The sequence below is a fragment of the Armigeres subalbatus genome, chromosome 3 (assembly GCF_024139115.2).
Source record: "Armigeres subalbatus isolate Guangzhou_Male chromosome 3, GZ_Asu_2, whole genome shotgun sequence".
NCBI classification, from domain to species: domain Eukaryota; kingdom Metazoa; phylum Arthropoda; class Insecta; order Diptera; family Culicidae; genus Armigeres; species Armigeres subalbatus.
This window is the reverse complement of record NC_085141.1, coordinates 183,728,904-183,744,342: the sequence shown is the minus strand read 5'-3', so window position 1 is coordinate 183,744,342 and position 15,439 is coordinate 183,728,904.

Here is a 15,439-nt window from a genome sequence, read left to right as displayed (position 1 = left end):
ACTACCGCAACTATTGGTGCAAAGCAGAGAAAAGGAAAAGGTATTTTAGTGATACTTTACCAATTTTGATGCAATTCTCAACCTGTTTTCTTGTATTTCGTGTAATGACAGGTCAACAAACTGATAGACTGTATGGGTTGCTGCGTTAAATACGTAGATTGTGTAAAAACAACACTACCGCAACTATAGGAGCACCCACGACTATCGGAACTTTTACCCTATTACTTTCCGGTAATAAAATCACCGGAGTGAACAATTGTTAATTAAAAATGAACCCAGCACGAATGCACATTCGGCTGGTTGAAGGGAGATAAACGGTGCAAATATGTGCCAACCACAGAGAGTTATGTAATCAAGCTTCGATTGTAAATATTCACGCGAAAATGGTGTCCCGCTGAATGATTTATTATGAACTCAACTTCATTTTACGAGCTGCTGTGATTATTGGTCTACCATTTTCACTTTTCACTATAAAAGTGCTATTTACTTTCGAGTTGTAATTGCAAAGGTTAAAATTTAACTTAAATAACAAATCAAATCAAGCGGGCTGGGAGGAAATCTTTGATCTATTCCGATTGGCGCTATATATTGTATTTGCCACACAGGCAGCGTGGCAGTGGCCGTGGCGTGGCCACACAGGCAGCGTGTGGTTGGCCAAGTTGCCCCCCGCCAAGGGCGCCGGGCCTTAGGGGGCGCCGAAATACAGAATTGCACTATGAGAAATGATGGAAAATGTCATCAAGGTTTTTTTTACACGGTTGGATACTACTTAAATTTTCATTGATTTTTTGTGAATTTTTTGGTGGAGTTAACTCATTGTTTTATTGACGCTGAAGGTCTCATCAGCTAAAATAAAACCTTGTAAAAACCCTTGGTGTATCCTCAAACTCACCGGTTCAAAGTGTTTCAGATTCAAGCTTTTTACAGACGATTCCCTCTGAAACAACATCCGTAATCGATCGTTTAACTGATTTCCGAAAGGTCCCTTTCCACCAATAACTGATACAGGAATCAGAACGTCGGCCCGGGGAGCCGCTTCCCTGACTTTTTTTTATCATTTACCTGATAGAAAAGGAAGTGAAAAATAGAAAGGAACAGGAAATACAAATGAGAAGAAGAATGGAACGAGTTTTTGGAAAGAAGCCCTAGATTAGGACTTCCTTTCTTCCAAAGGTGAAACACAGAGTATACTATAAAAAACGCGTATGATTTTGTTCGGGACTGAGCAATCTAAGCCGTTTTCAAATAATAGATACTCGGAAGTATTGATAGAGCGGTAGCAGGGACTATGTCCAAGGTCTTGACAACCCCTCCCCATGGCCACTGCGAGTTAGGGGGCCTGCCTAGGATGTGATGGGGTTTGACTGTGGGCTCTGTTAAACCTCTACAAAAAGCTGCATGTGTCTATAAGCAGGCCCTATCAAGCCCAGTCAACACATGAACGTATATGGTGTCGTGTAGGATGCTGAGGTGCAGGCGATAGGGGTACTTCTCCACACAACAAGTATGTATATCGTCTCCAATTTAGCATTCCTGACATTCCAGGTACCGAGTTTCCAATCATAGTCCTTATTTCGTTGCCGGGTCGATTGCCAAAAAAAAAGTTCTCTTTTTCTTCTATCTCCATTTTTCGTGGTATTTGAGAGGCTTCAGTAAGCTACCTTGCCGGGGCCGCGTTACCTGCATCGCGATGATGGGGCTGCCACCTTAGGTATAGCTGACGCGATACAGCATTTCGTTGATTAGCCGCTGGGTACCGCTGGGAGGCGTACCTTCTCACTCTAGCTTAAGTCAGAAGGACAACAGTGCCCAGGTTGCACTACCAGCTAAGTACACAACCCTTAGCTGGCGGTCTTTTGTCATCGGACGACCCGTGGAAGCGTGAGATAGGGACTTGTGGGGACCAGAGCTCTGGTGGGCGCTCCTTCCTTGATGTCAACCCACCATTTTGCATGGACGTTAAAGGAAGCTGATCGGAGAGCTCTCGGAGTGTTTGAGCGTGAGGTGTTGAGGACAATACTCGGCGATAAACAGGAGAACGGTATCTGGCGGCGTCGCATGAATCACGAATTATACCAGGTGTATAAAGGGCTGGATACTATTAAGCTTATACAACACGGCAGATTACGGTGGGCTGGCCACGTTGTTCGTATGCCGAAAGAACGTCAAGCGAAGATAATATTTAGTAGAGAACCTGGAAGAGGCCGCAGGCTTAGTGGAAGGCCGCGTACACGATGGCTTTTTGCAGTTGAAGAGGACCTGAGGGCGCTCAATGTTCAGGGTTACTGGAAGCGATTGGCCCAGGATCGAGTCCAGTGGAGAAGGATACTCCATTCGGCGTAGGTTCATCGAAGAGCTGTAGCCCATCAAGTATCAAGTAAGTATTGCACCATGTGCAATTTTATGTAGACTGGGAAGCGACCGTGTGCCGCTCAAAGCGCACAAGCCCAACACGAGTGCCAACCGGCACATCAGGATTAATAACAGTGAGATCCTGATTACGGTATACTGGTCACGGCAAGCGACACACACGCGCGCGCGAAAGTAATGCAAAATAAACGACACGTAAATTTACATTCTTATTTAACCTCAAATAGAGATAAAATAAGGGTTGCTGAATGACATTAGCTTTCCGATTACTATCAATTATTTTCAATTTTAAACCCGTTTCTTTTTTAAATTTTCTTACGATAAAGAAATGATGACGCGGGCGCCTAATCTGAAGTTCAAATGAACAATCGCTCACTTTGAGTGATTGATTGTATATTCTCGCGAAGAATGAACAATTGAACAAATTAAGGAAATGCTAATACTGCTGTGTAGAAGTTGCATAGGTCACATCACTTTCCATGGTGAATCCCGATCTATGTTACTGATTACCCCACCCAACTAACACTATTTCCTTCCCGTGGTAATTGTGGAGATGCAGAGGTATTCTCGGTCTCTAGTAGCAACAATTACCACACACTCACATGCCCTCCCTTTCCCTTCGAGAATAGTTGGTGAATCCCAACCACTATTCACTTGGATCGTAGTGCAATTTGCACCAGTTCTGATCAATCACGGAGTAGCAACCATTGATACATACAGTTAGTCTAAGCTAAGCTAAGCTAATAGATACTCGGAAGTATTGATAGGGAGTTTGTTAGATTTTGAGATAAATTTTCCCATGTTATGCAGGCAAACTATTTAAGGTTTACAAACGGACCATAACGATCGAATTTGATTCAGTGACATTTTCGATTCCTTTAAACCAGGCACATGTATGATGGTGAAAAAGGAAACAAAGCCGTTGAATATTCGATGATATTTTTAATTTGATTTATTTTAATTTTGAGTCTATATAATCTAGTAAAGCATGCCCAGGGAAGTCGAGACAATTGCCAAACCGAGAATTGCCTAGACCGGGACCGGGAATCGAGTCCAGACACTCTCAGCATGATCTTGCTTTGTAGCCGCGCATCTTAACGTACGGCTATGGAGGACACCCTTTTTTATACGACTTGGTCATATCGCTATCCCAGATCAAGCAGCATATTTTGTCCCGCTGTTTGTTCAAAAATTTTAAAAGGTCTTCGGATGCGTTTTAAGCTTCGATTGCACCTGTCTTAGGTATTGCGAGACGCGAGTAGCATAAACGACTGAGTCGCTTGAAATCTGTTTTGTCTATTTTGTAATTTACTAGTTGAATCCACCCGACCTTGCTCGGGTTTGTATTTTTTACGTTTCAACTGTCAAGCACTGAGCTCATTTCACTGCCGTAATCTAAAAAAAATGGCCTATGCGTTAAATTACGACGTATACGTTATTCATGTTTCTGCTAAGGTTCGATTAGTAGTACTCGTTAACATCATTTTTGAAAAATTGCGTTATTTCGTCACAGATTACGACATACGACATATTAATGTCAAATGTCAAAATCGCAAGCCAAAGGCATAATAATAGGGCCCGTAGAATTCAAAAACTTACTCTTGTAGGGACACGGCAGGTATTTCCGCCCTTCGTCGTAGGGGCTAAAACCATCGAAAGCAACGTACATTTGCTAGAACTCCACTATAGTCGAACGTTTCTCCTGAGCTTACGATTTGGTACGTATGAGTTTTGCAAAAAAGCGTCTTTTTTATTGGTTTTCGAGACTATGACGAACAGACGAAAATACCTGCCGTGTCCCTACCTATTGTACTTTCCAAACAAGCTACATTTTTTTGTCTTTATTAGCGAGACTTTCAGCCCTTTCGTCTCGACAGCAACATATTCATGCCATTATCGGGAATAGAAAATCTTCCAAATAATAACTGTGGAACACTAATATAACTATTGACAGTTGGAAAGCAGGCCAAATAGTAGTTGAAATGTAGAGCCATTGAAGAAAAAGAAGATTAACGTTTAAAAAAAAAATCGGTAAATGTTGAAACGCAAACTCTTTTTAATTGTGCAGTGCGATAACGGGAACAAGGCGGGAACTGATTCTTAAACACCTATACTTGTACACGACCATACATTCGATAGGAGTTCAATTTAATTTAGGTTTTGTTGTTATCGACTTTCTATCGTGAAATCGCGTATTTTCTTACGGTTGGTTTTCAATGCTTATACCTATTTTAAATTTGATAGACAGTCGCTTTCACAATTCTAGTGCCCTCGAAAAAAAATCCCAACGACACTATTATGGTTTGTTGGCTCGACATGGAAGATTTTCAGCATCAATGCAGCTAGCTTTCGAAGCTGTATAAATTCATGAAGATAGATACCTATAGCAACGCTGGCTATTGTGCCGACCCCGGTCATTCTGCGCCACGCAACGTAGGAAAAATCATATCCCACCATCGTTCTCCGTCAGCAGTTTGAACTATAAAGCTGCGTTTATATAATGCATGGCCTTCGGTCACTTGTACAGGCTAAAAAATATTTCATCGTATTTACAACTTTTTATTTTCAATATCATTGTTTTGAACTAAAAACACTAATTAGTCGTCAAAAATTGTTTAAAATTGAAATTAAATGAATTTCTTTCATATCTGTTTAAAAAAAATATTTGGAAATTCATTAGATTTTTATGAATTAACAACTTTTATGTATGTACATACTCATTCTATGTCAGAAGATTGAAGCCAGTGAAGATCGCAAAATAATTCACGTAGAGATTTTTTGTAAATCTCGTTTTCAAGTTATCCATTTATGGGAAATACAGTATTGACCCGAATTTGTCACTCCCCGATTTTGTCTACCCCCGATTTTATCACGTTTTCGACCCGAATCGACCCAAACAATTTTGACCGGATTTACAACGTTACACACTACCATATATGAAGCAACGGTGGATAGTGTGCAAAATTGTATGAAGATTTCGGGCGAACACTCCAGTTCGTTCGAATCCCGCCGGGACTACAAGGTGATGGTACTTCGTGCCTGTTGCTCAACTTCGCGCTAGAAGGTGTCATGCAAATAGCCGGGAGTAACAGCCGGGGTACGATCTTCAACAGATCCAGTCAATTGTTTTTCTCTCGAATGATATGGACATTGTCGGCTAAACACTTGCAAAGCTGGCAGAACTGTACATCCACCTGAAACGTGAAGAAACAAAAATTGTACTGATGTTGAATGCATCGCAGGCAAAGTACATGCTAGTGAGCGGAACCAAGAGCGACAGGACCCACCCGGGAAGCAGTGTTTTGATAGGCGTCCACTTTGGATCCTTGCTAACGGCTGATAATAATGTATGTCATGGAATACAGAGACGCATCGTCTGTGGAAGTTGGGCCTACTGCGGGTTTCAGAATAAACTGCGGTCAAAAAAAATTCACACTCGCATCAAATGTGTCACGTACAAAACGCTCATAAAATCGATAGTCCTCTATGGACATGAAACTTATACCATGCTTGAGGAGGACTTGCCAGCACTCGGAATATTTGAGAGGCAGGTGCTTATGACCATCTTTGACGGTATGCAAGAGGACAGTGTGTACGGCGAATCCAGTATGCAGAAGGTAGCGAAAACTGGAAGGGATTACAATCAATTCTATTAGCCACAAAGAGCATGTACCATATTTGAAACAGACGGATAGATCTTTGATTACGCGTGTAGATCTAAAGACCTTACTTCGGGAATTTCTTGGATGACCAAGAACTTATACTCTGAACACAATCTATTCTGTGAACCACAAAGAGCATGTACCATATTTGAATCAGGTCGATAGAACTTTGGATAGGCGTGCTAAAGGTCTTAATTCGGGAATTTTTTGAATGACCAAGAACTTATGCTTTAAACACAATCTATTGTATGAACTATGCAGAGCATGTATTATATTTGAAACAGGTCGATAAATCTTTGGTAACACATGTATATCTAACGGCCTTGTTTCGGGATTTTTTTTGGATAACCAAGAACCTTGCTTCGGGATTTTTTGAATGACCAAGAACTGATGCTTTGATTACAATCTATTCTATGAGACACAGAGAGCATGTACTATATTTGAAAAAGGGAATAGATCTTTGGTGAAACGTATAGATATATAGGCCTTACTCCAGGTGTTTCTAGGATGATCCAGAACTTATACTTTAAACACATTCTATTCTATGAACTACACAGAGTATGTACCATATTTGAAAAAGGCTGATGAATCTTTGGTTACGCGTGTAGATCTAAAAGCCTTACTTTGAAATTTTTTTGGATGTTCAAGAACTTATCAAAGCATCAAAGCTTTGATTACAATCTATTCTATGAGACACGAAGAACATGTACCATATTTGAAAAAGGTGGTAGATCTTTGGTTACGCGTCTAGATATAAAGGCCTTACTTCGGGATTTTTTTGAATGGCCACGAACCCATGGTTTGAACACAACCTATTCTTTGAACCACACAGAGCATGTACCATATAATGTTTAACGCATGTTAGTTATCATGTGATTTTTCTTTGATTTATTCACGATTTTTTGAAACATGTTGCGAAGTGACGAGCTCGGTGGTCTAGTGGCTATCGCTTTTGCCTTATAAGCAGGAGGTCGTGGGTTCAATTCCAGGCTCGTCCCTTTCCTACTTTGTATTTCTATCTTAGTTCTTTCTGTGTTTCACGTTATACCAAAACGATTCCTACTGTTATAGCCTTCCTCATAATCCCAAAACCTCCCATGGCACCTATGAGAGGTCGTAGAGTTCTCTGCATCTTTCTGAAGTAGGTGTTCAACAAACCACCCTTTCCCTTCCTCAGCATTCGCAAGGACGTGACCAGGACAGATCTCGACTATTGGAGAGTGCATTGCTTCCATCTAAGAGTTAGTGATTAGTCCCAAATCAATATCTGTGGTAACGGATGAAAGTGGTGTACTATAGTCTCATACAATAGGCTTGGCTTGTACCACCTACGAATTTGTGCGAACTGCTAAATGCTAATGCTAATTTTTTGAAACATGTTGCGAAGTGGTAAATTAAAGTCACACGATCAAAAATACGAGAGAGAAAAAAGTGTGTAAGAATCCTGTGTATTTAGACTATAACTTGGTAATATTCGTTTCCCATTAGTATTTATATGATGATTGAAATATAAAAATTCAGGAATCTCATTAGAGGACGCGATAAATAATCTATGGTTTTCCAACTATAAAGTTCCGGTTCAGAGAGAAAAAAAGTAGTTCGGGACCCCTCCATAGATTTGTTTTCAAATAGTCACGAAATGAAAGCTGAAGAGCTATATTTTCACACAGTAAAAGTCTTGACGATGCTCATTTTTTTTGTCAAAAAGGTCTCCCATACACATGCCGTGCAAATTTTTGTGTTCAACCATCAAAGCGTATCTGAAAGCCGCGTTCCAAGCTATGAATATTCTAATATCGTTTACTTCTATGTACATACCAATGCGAAAGTGTATTTTCAACACATTCTCCAGATAACGACCAAAGCGAGAATCATATTGAACAATGAAGACAATTTGATATAGCCTCTATCAGATACACAACCGCGTAAACTGGTATCACAAATGCATGTACAATAATCGCACTGAATGAATTACTGCTGGAAAATTAAATATTAGACTTTTCAAAGATATTGCATTATAAATTCATAAAAATATATTATTGTTCTTGGTTTTAGCATAACATATTCAGGGGCCGCGCCCGTGGTCTTGAGGGCTTGGTTGCGCGTGTAGACTCCAGGGAATTCTCGGATGACCTGGAATGGAACACTTATTGGAGGCAAAACAACTACATACTTAGTTCTTTGGGATGCTCACAGCGCCACCTTAAAGGTTTACTTTTAGATGTCAATAACACTTAGAATTCTTATTATGTGCCGTAATAAGGAGGACGTAAAACGAAGTGCCGTAAAAAGAGGGTTGTGTGTCAATTCAATACCGAATTTTCAAAACGACTTATCTGCTTTTATAAACAAAGATTCAAATGTCGATTTGACGAATCTGAGAGCACTCCCACGCAAACCAACACCATCAACACTTAGGTGAAGGCTTCTGCTATCTGTTGATGGTGCTGGTTTGGGTGGGAGTGCAGATTCGTCAAATCGACAAATCGATTTTTTGTTTACAAAAGCAGATAAGTCGTTTTGAGAGTGCGTGTTGGCTCTTGTTTCGGACGGTCGAACGATCGCGCGATTTGCCGAAATTTTGTGTTTTGCATTGCGCGGCCAGAAATAAAGTTAATTAGTTCAGTGCGTGTTGGCTCTTGTTTCGGACGGCCGTACGATCGCGCGATTTGCCGAAATTTTGAGATTTGCATTGCGCGGCCGGTAGTAAAGTTAATTAGTTCAGTGCGTGTTGGCTCTTGTTTCGAGTCAGTGGATCGACCGGTCGTCAAAGTTTAGTTTTGCTTTGTGCGGGTGAGTAAATAAATCAGAAAGTGAAAGTTTGTTTCTTATCCGGTCGTGTTTCTCCAGTAAGCGGATCGGCCGGTCGTCGAAGTTTAGTTTTGCTTTGTGCGGAAGGCAAAACGATCGGCCGGTCGTCGTAATTTTGTTCTGATTTGCGCGGGTGAGTGAATAAATCAGAAAGTGAAAGTTTCAGATAGCGAGAGTGTTTTTCCCATCCCATAGATCGCATCACTTACCGAAGTGAATCCAGATAAATTATCCTTTGTAACTTAAACGATATCTTATCCCAAGACAATCGTGGAGATGCAGAGGTATACTTGGTCTCTAGTAGCGACAAGAGTCGGACTAACAATCCTTCCCTTCCTATATGACCGTAAGGACGTGGCCGGCGCCGTTATTGGCTTTAGATATTTGAGCTCCCGAAACGTGTACATTGAGAATGGGTAGCTAGTCCCAAGCCCCATTTATTGTGTTCTCTGTACAATTTCGCAAGTTCTAGTCAATCACGGAGTAGCAACTACGAATTGTGCGGTCATAATGCTCATGCTCATGCTCATGCTCACAAAAGCAGATAAGTCGTTTTGAAAATTTAGTACTGAATTGTTATATGCAAGGAAGCTATTTGTTGCTGTCGACATAAGTGCTAAGCGTAGTTACTCATATTTTAACTATGAATTCTGCGAAACTGATAAAACCGGTGAACTATTTGTAAATTTTACGTAAGTTCCCACAACCGTAATAAGAGGAAATATTTGTATTTTCTTAAATAAAGTACAGTCGAATTCGATTCGCTCTGGAGTTTTCCATTCATCGTTCATACTGCGAGAATCGGAGGACTGTGGTGGGCCTGATACGTTGCCAGAATATCGAATCATAACCCAGTGAAACCGGTTCTCGATAGTAATCTCAGGGGTTCAAAAATGCGAGGTTTCTAGGAAGCAATGTAGATAAATGAGATGTAAGATGATTTGAGGATACTCCGAACACTTTGTGTACTTTGTACTGTAGGTACTCCGGCCTTGGTACTAAAAAATAAAAGGGGAATGTTATCAATAATGAATCGATACCATTATAGGTATTTAACAATGAACATGCAAGTTATATTACATGACACTGTTCTTTACATATTACACGTTGTCCAAAATCGTCACAAGTTCGTCCAAATTTTCCGTGTACCGCAAACAAACAAGTGGAAAGGAACATCAACAGCACTCAGATGACAGCTTCGAACATGGTATACATAGCGAACAGCGGAGCTCCTTAATTGATTTCAATTGGCTTTAATTATTTAATGGGCCCTCTGCGGGTATGACAGAGCTAACGTTGACATTCTGTACTGTCCTCATCAACAGATCTGAGCCGACCGTCGAACAGAAAATAGCATACGACACGACAATAAAAGAGGACTTGAAAATATTCCGGGTAGTGTTGTTCTCGCAACGGGCAAAGCCAGGAACGACAACAGCCAGTACCACGCATCATTATGTAGCGTATGCAGTCTTTTATGGTGACGAGCTCTCAAATAATGATATATAAATTGTGAAATATTATAATTCAGCTCTTTTCTGACGGGCTCTGTTGTGTACTTTGAATACCAGTGAGCCGCTTCAATTCCACTTCATACCAAATTATCGCGTGAAAATGCCCAACCCGACGACTGCTGTGAACCTTTTGAAACAATCTTATCTCCGGCGGGTTTACGACTCGAGATATAATGGGGAGCAAACGATGCCAAGTATCGCCATTCGGTATTCGGGCATGTGCAGCTGACCGCTGCTTGCAGGTGCTGTAAATCAGATCACGGTTTGTTATTTTTCGCTTTCAGATAATATTGTTCGCTTGTGGGCTGTTGAGCTTAGTAACAACAACCACCCCAAAATATTGAAGTACGCGTTCACGAATGGCGCAACATTTTGCGAAGTAATAACAGTATTTGAAATTCGACTTTGAGTAATTATACATGGTAGATTTTTATACAGTTATGAATAAAAACTTAACAAAATCTGTATAAAATTTTGGCAAATTCGGAAGATTTCAATACAATTTTGAATCATTTTAAAACCATGCATAATTGTATATGCCAAGATTTTATACAAAAATTGTACATTTGGATCCGATTGCAAAAACCGAAGTATGCCAATTATGTGTATTATGTTGGGCAAAAACACAAAAGTATGGTCAAAATATCATATTAGAAAAATAAATATCTTTACTTTCATTGATATGTAGATATGTATAAGTGCACGGAAATTTTCGTTTACCCGCTAATTAGTACTTTTATTCACGTCTGCGCAAAAATAACAACAAATTTTTAAGTTCAGCGGAATAGCTTATTAATGACTCAAAAAGGATAAATTTTTCGGCAGAGAGGTAGAGACAGATCAAATAAACGTACCCATGAGGGGCCGTACACTAATTACGTAAGCAATTTTTCTGGGTTTTTCAAAACCCCCATCCCTCATGTAAAATTTTTTCCATTCAAATTTTTTTTTATTTCTATAGAGCGTAAGAAAACGGCAGACCCCCCCCTCCCCATATAAGTGCTTATGCAATTAGTGTACGACCCCTTAATGGGTACATTGAGTTTCTTTGTGTGGCAATCATCGGTATAAAAATGAAATCGACAGAACTATATGGCAAGCGGTAGACGCCTCTAATATATAGAAATAAAAGTAGTGAGTCGAGAATAGGACCTTGAGGTATACCACTTGATACAGAAATTCTATAGGATTGAATAAAATTGAAGTCGACATATTGGTGTCGATCTAATTTGTAAGACCTAATGTAGTTTACGGAGAATAACCCTAACTGGAAACTTTGTTGTAATTCTCTGCATAGTAAACGATGATTAATTAAGTCGAAAGTTTTACCGAAATACAAAAGAACCATGAGCGTAATCGTTTAGAGCATCCCTTACATCATTTTCAATTTTTGTTAATACAATGCGGCATAAATTTTACAATTGCCAGATTTAAAAGCACAGGGCATGGCGTAGCCAGAGGGGGCAGGAGACGGCCGTGGCTTCTCCCTAGATAATGGGAAGTTTGCAATAAAAGAGTTAGTTAAATTCCCATAGCCACATGCAAGAGAGCCAATCATGTACAGGTGATTCAAAAGATTACCGAAGATCAAGGAAATCCAGGATCCGCAAAACAAAAAAAAAAACATTGGGCGCCATGAAATCGATAGTTGGCACTGTCATGGTAGCCGTTGAATGCAAGTCGCGCGATGCGTCGTAAAAAAGAAATGGTAGTCGGCAGTGTTGGAAATAAAGTCGACGGGTACAACATTACATCTAAGAGAACTCTCAAACAATTTGGAGTAATGCTCGATGGTAAGCTAAGCTTCAGCAGTCATGTCGACTAAACCTACAAGCGCACATGGCGACTGCGGCTCTATCGAGGATGATAGCGAACAGTTGGAGAGTACTCATTGGCTGATATGCTAGAGAGTCATCAGCCATATCTCACGAGGCAGCATACTTACTCGCGTGCAAGATGGCCATCAAACTTGTGGTTAAGGAAAACCTGGTGTGCTATACCCTCAGGGATACCGTTAATGACCGAATGAATATCATAGCAGTAACGGTAGCCAAATGGGAGTGAGACAACTCGATGAAGCGCAGGTGTCACCTAGTCCCAAGCGTGTCGACCAGCATATTAACAGACCTCATAGAGAGCTGAACTTTGGTTTGACCCAGTTCTTCACAGGTCACGGATTCTTCAGGTGGTACCCGTACGTACAGGTTTGTACATACGGCTTTCCTCGTCTGTCCGAGATGTGGTGCTACGGTCAGATGAGGAGAGCTCCCGCTGTCGGGAAAATTCTCGTCGGAGTAAGACAGATTTGCCTTCGGGATCGCGATCGTGATAGAGGCGAGAGCTGAATGACTCAATGACTAAGAATGACTAAGCTGAGAACACTGGAAACCAGTAACTGGTTATAAGTAACTGTTATAGAAATAGGCTAGATCCACCGCCAGGAACTAGTCCGAGTAGCTCATCGCACGGAGCCCTTCTTAGCCTAACACGGTAAGATGCGCAGCTGCAAAGCAAGACCATGCTGAGAAAGGCTGGGTTTAGGCAATTTTCGGTTTGGACATTTTCTCGACTACCCTTGGCTTTAAAGTTTCATACTGTTAACCTCATGATATACGAATGCTAAAATGGTAGCATGGCTTAGAAACATCGCAGTTAATAACTGTGGAAGTGCTTAATGAACACTAAGCTGCGAGGCGGCAATGTCCCAGTGGGGGATGTAATGCCAATAAAAAGAAGAAGAAAAAGACATCTGTGTGAAAACGCAAGTGAACAGTGTAAGATCGTGTAGTGAACAGTGTAAGTTCCACTCCCATGCTTTCTCTCCTAGTAGGAGTTAGATGAAAATTGGAGAAACCGACCAAGTAATTTAACCCGCAGCACTGCAAAACCCTATTATAATAACGATGTGTCTTTTAGGATCCGTTTTTGAATCTGCCAATCCATAGAGTACTCATTTCGGCCAGCGTGGCCACTAGGTCTCCGCGCCTAAACCGTAAAGTTTTTCATTGTCCATCATCGTACGAATCATCATGTCGCCAAGGAGTATTTCCCCTTTCGCCCGAGGTAGCTAAACTATGTCGAAACGAATGATTCAAGGAGCCACCGTAGTACACCCTCTGGTACACTCAAACGACGACTATCCGTGGAGCCACTCGTCCCAATATTCTGGTGAAATATTTGACCGCACTGCCGAACAGATCGGACTATGGGATCATAAATTATGGTCAAAATACTTTTAATTATACAAACCACGTAAAAAATGTCACTCATTTATTAGGCACTTATCCTTAACCGGTTTGCATTCGACGCAGCATCCTTCTTCTTCTTCTTATTAGCATTACATATCCGCGCTGGGACAGAGAAGCCTCGCAGCTTAGTGTTCATTTAGCACTTCCACAGTTATTAACTGCGAGGTTTCTAAGCCAGGTTACCATTTTTGCATTCGTATATCATGAGGCTAGCACGATGATACTTTTATGCCCAGGCAAGTCGAGCCTAGACCGGCACCGGGAATCGAACCCAGCCACCCTCAGCATGGTCTTGCTTTGTAGCCGCGCGTCTTACCGCACGCAGCATCCTGTCCCACTGTTTTCTATTGAAAATTGGCCGGATCAGACTATGGGATCAGAAGTTATGGTCAAAATACTTTTTTTATAAAAAAAAACTTAAAGGTGCAGCCCAATCGGGTTGTACGCAAAGGTGACGTAGGACTACATAGCTATTCGAAATTGATAGTATTTGCCATAATAATTTGTGTCGTTTTATTAACATTGAGCAAACTGCTCGGAGGCCAACTGAATCAAGAAGTCGAATAGTTGTTCCCAGTTGGATGGACTTTGAGTCTCTAATCGTGGAATTAACATGACTCATTGGCCGCTGAAGCCACTCGACTGGCTTTCAGTCGGGAACTTCACAATCCTTACTTTGCCACGAACGCTTACATCGCGGGCGAAACCCAAACACTGCATATAAATATATTTGCGTTTGCTTTCACGCCACTTCTGATTCTGCTTATTTCTCCTTTATTTCGGCCATTTTTGAGGATGGTGTCCTCCAAAAAGGTCTTTATGCATACAAAAGAAGGTTGATCCGACAATCCGATATGAACTTTCTTTAAAGTGCAAAACTCAATCGTAACTAGCAAATTTGATAGCGCGGCGGAGGGAGATGATGCAATTAATTTGAACGGGTGGAATCACTAACAGCAACCAAGCTACCACGCAAAACCCGATGCCGCCGAAACAATCCATTTTCGCAATTAACTCTTTCTTTCAATAAAATGCTGGTCCTGAGAAGAACCAATTTTCTTTTCCCAATGCGTCTTTCCAATAACTAACTGCATCCAAACGCTTGACAGCACCTTGCGTTGAAATTGTCCAACCGCCGACCGCCTTCGTGCTGCTATGTCCGTTCCGCTGCATCGAATGTCGAACCGCTCTTTGTGGAATCCCGATCAAAATGGCTCGCGCGCGCCCTAATAGCAGCTTTCTTGTATTTAATACATCAAGCCCGTTAGCTCCCCCCCTTTGTGAACTGATATGGGTGTAAATAAAATGTGCACTCATAACGATTAAAGAAGGGGCGGGGCTAATGGAATTACTTCATTAGATATAAGAAAGCTGCTTTTCGGCGCACGCGAGCCATTTTGATCGGGATTCCGCAGCAGACAACGGACCTTTCGGAGAATGATAAATTCTAAGAATCTTATGAAATTTTCTCGTAAGATTCTGAATTTGGTTATGGTTATCTAAGATGCGTATTGTTGCGAAGAGTAACAACAGAAATTTGACTCAAGACGAAGTTTCTTCATATTACCAAACATTATCTCTTGGCATCTGTCTGTCCGAGCGACGTTCACCGATGGGTGGTTGCTGTAGATAGTTTCCACTGAGGTGGCGTCTTCATTGATTTTATACAAAAGAAGGATGATCCGACTATCCGTAATAAACTTTCTTCAAAGTACAAAACTCAATCGTAAATAGCGAATTAGATATTTGGAATGGATGGAATCACTAACAGCAACCAAGCTACCACGCAAACCCGATGCCACCGAAACAGTCCTTTTTCGCAATTAACTCTTTC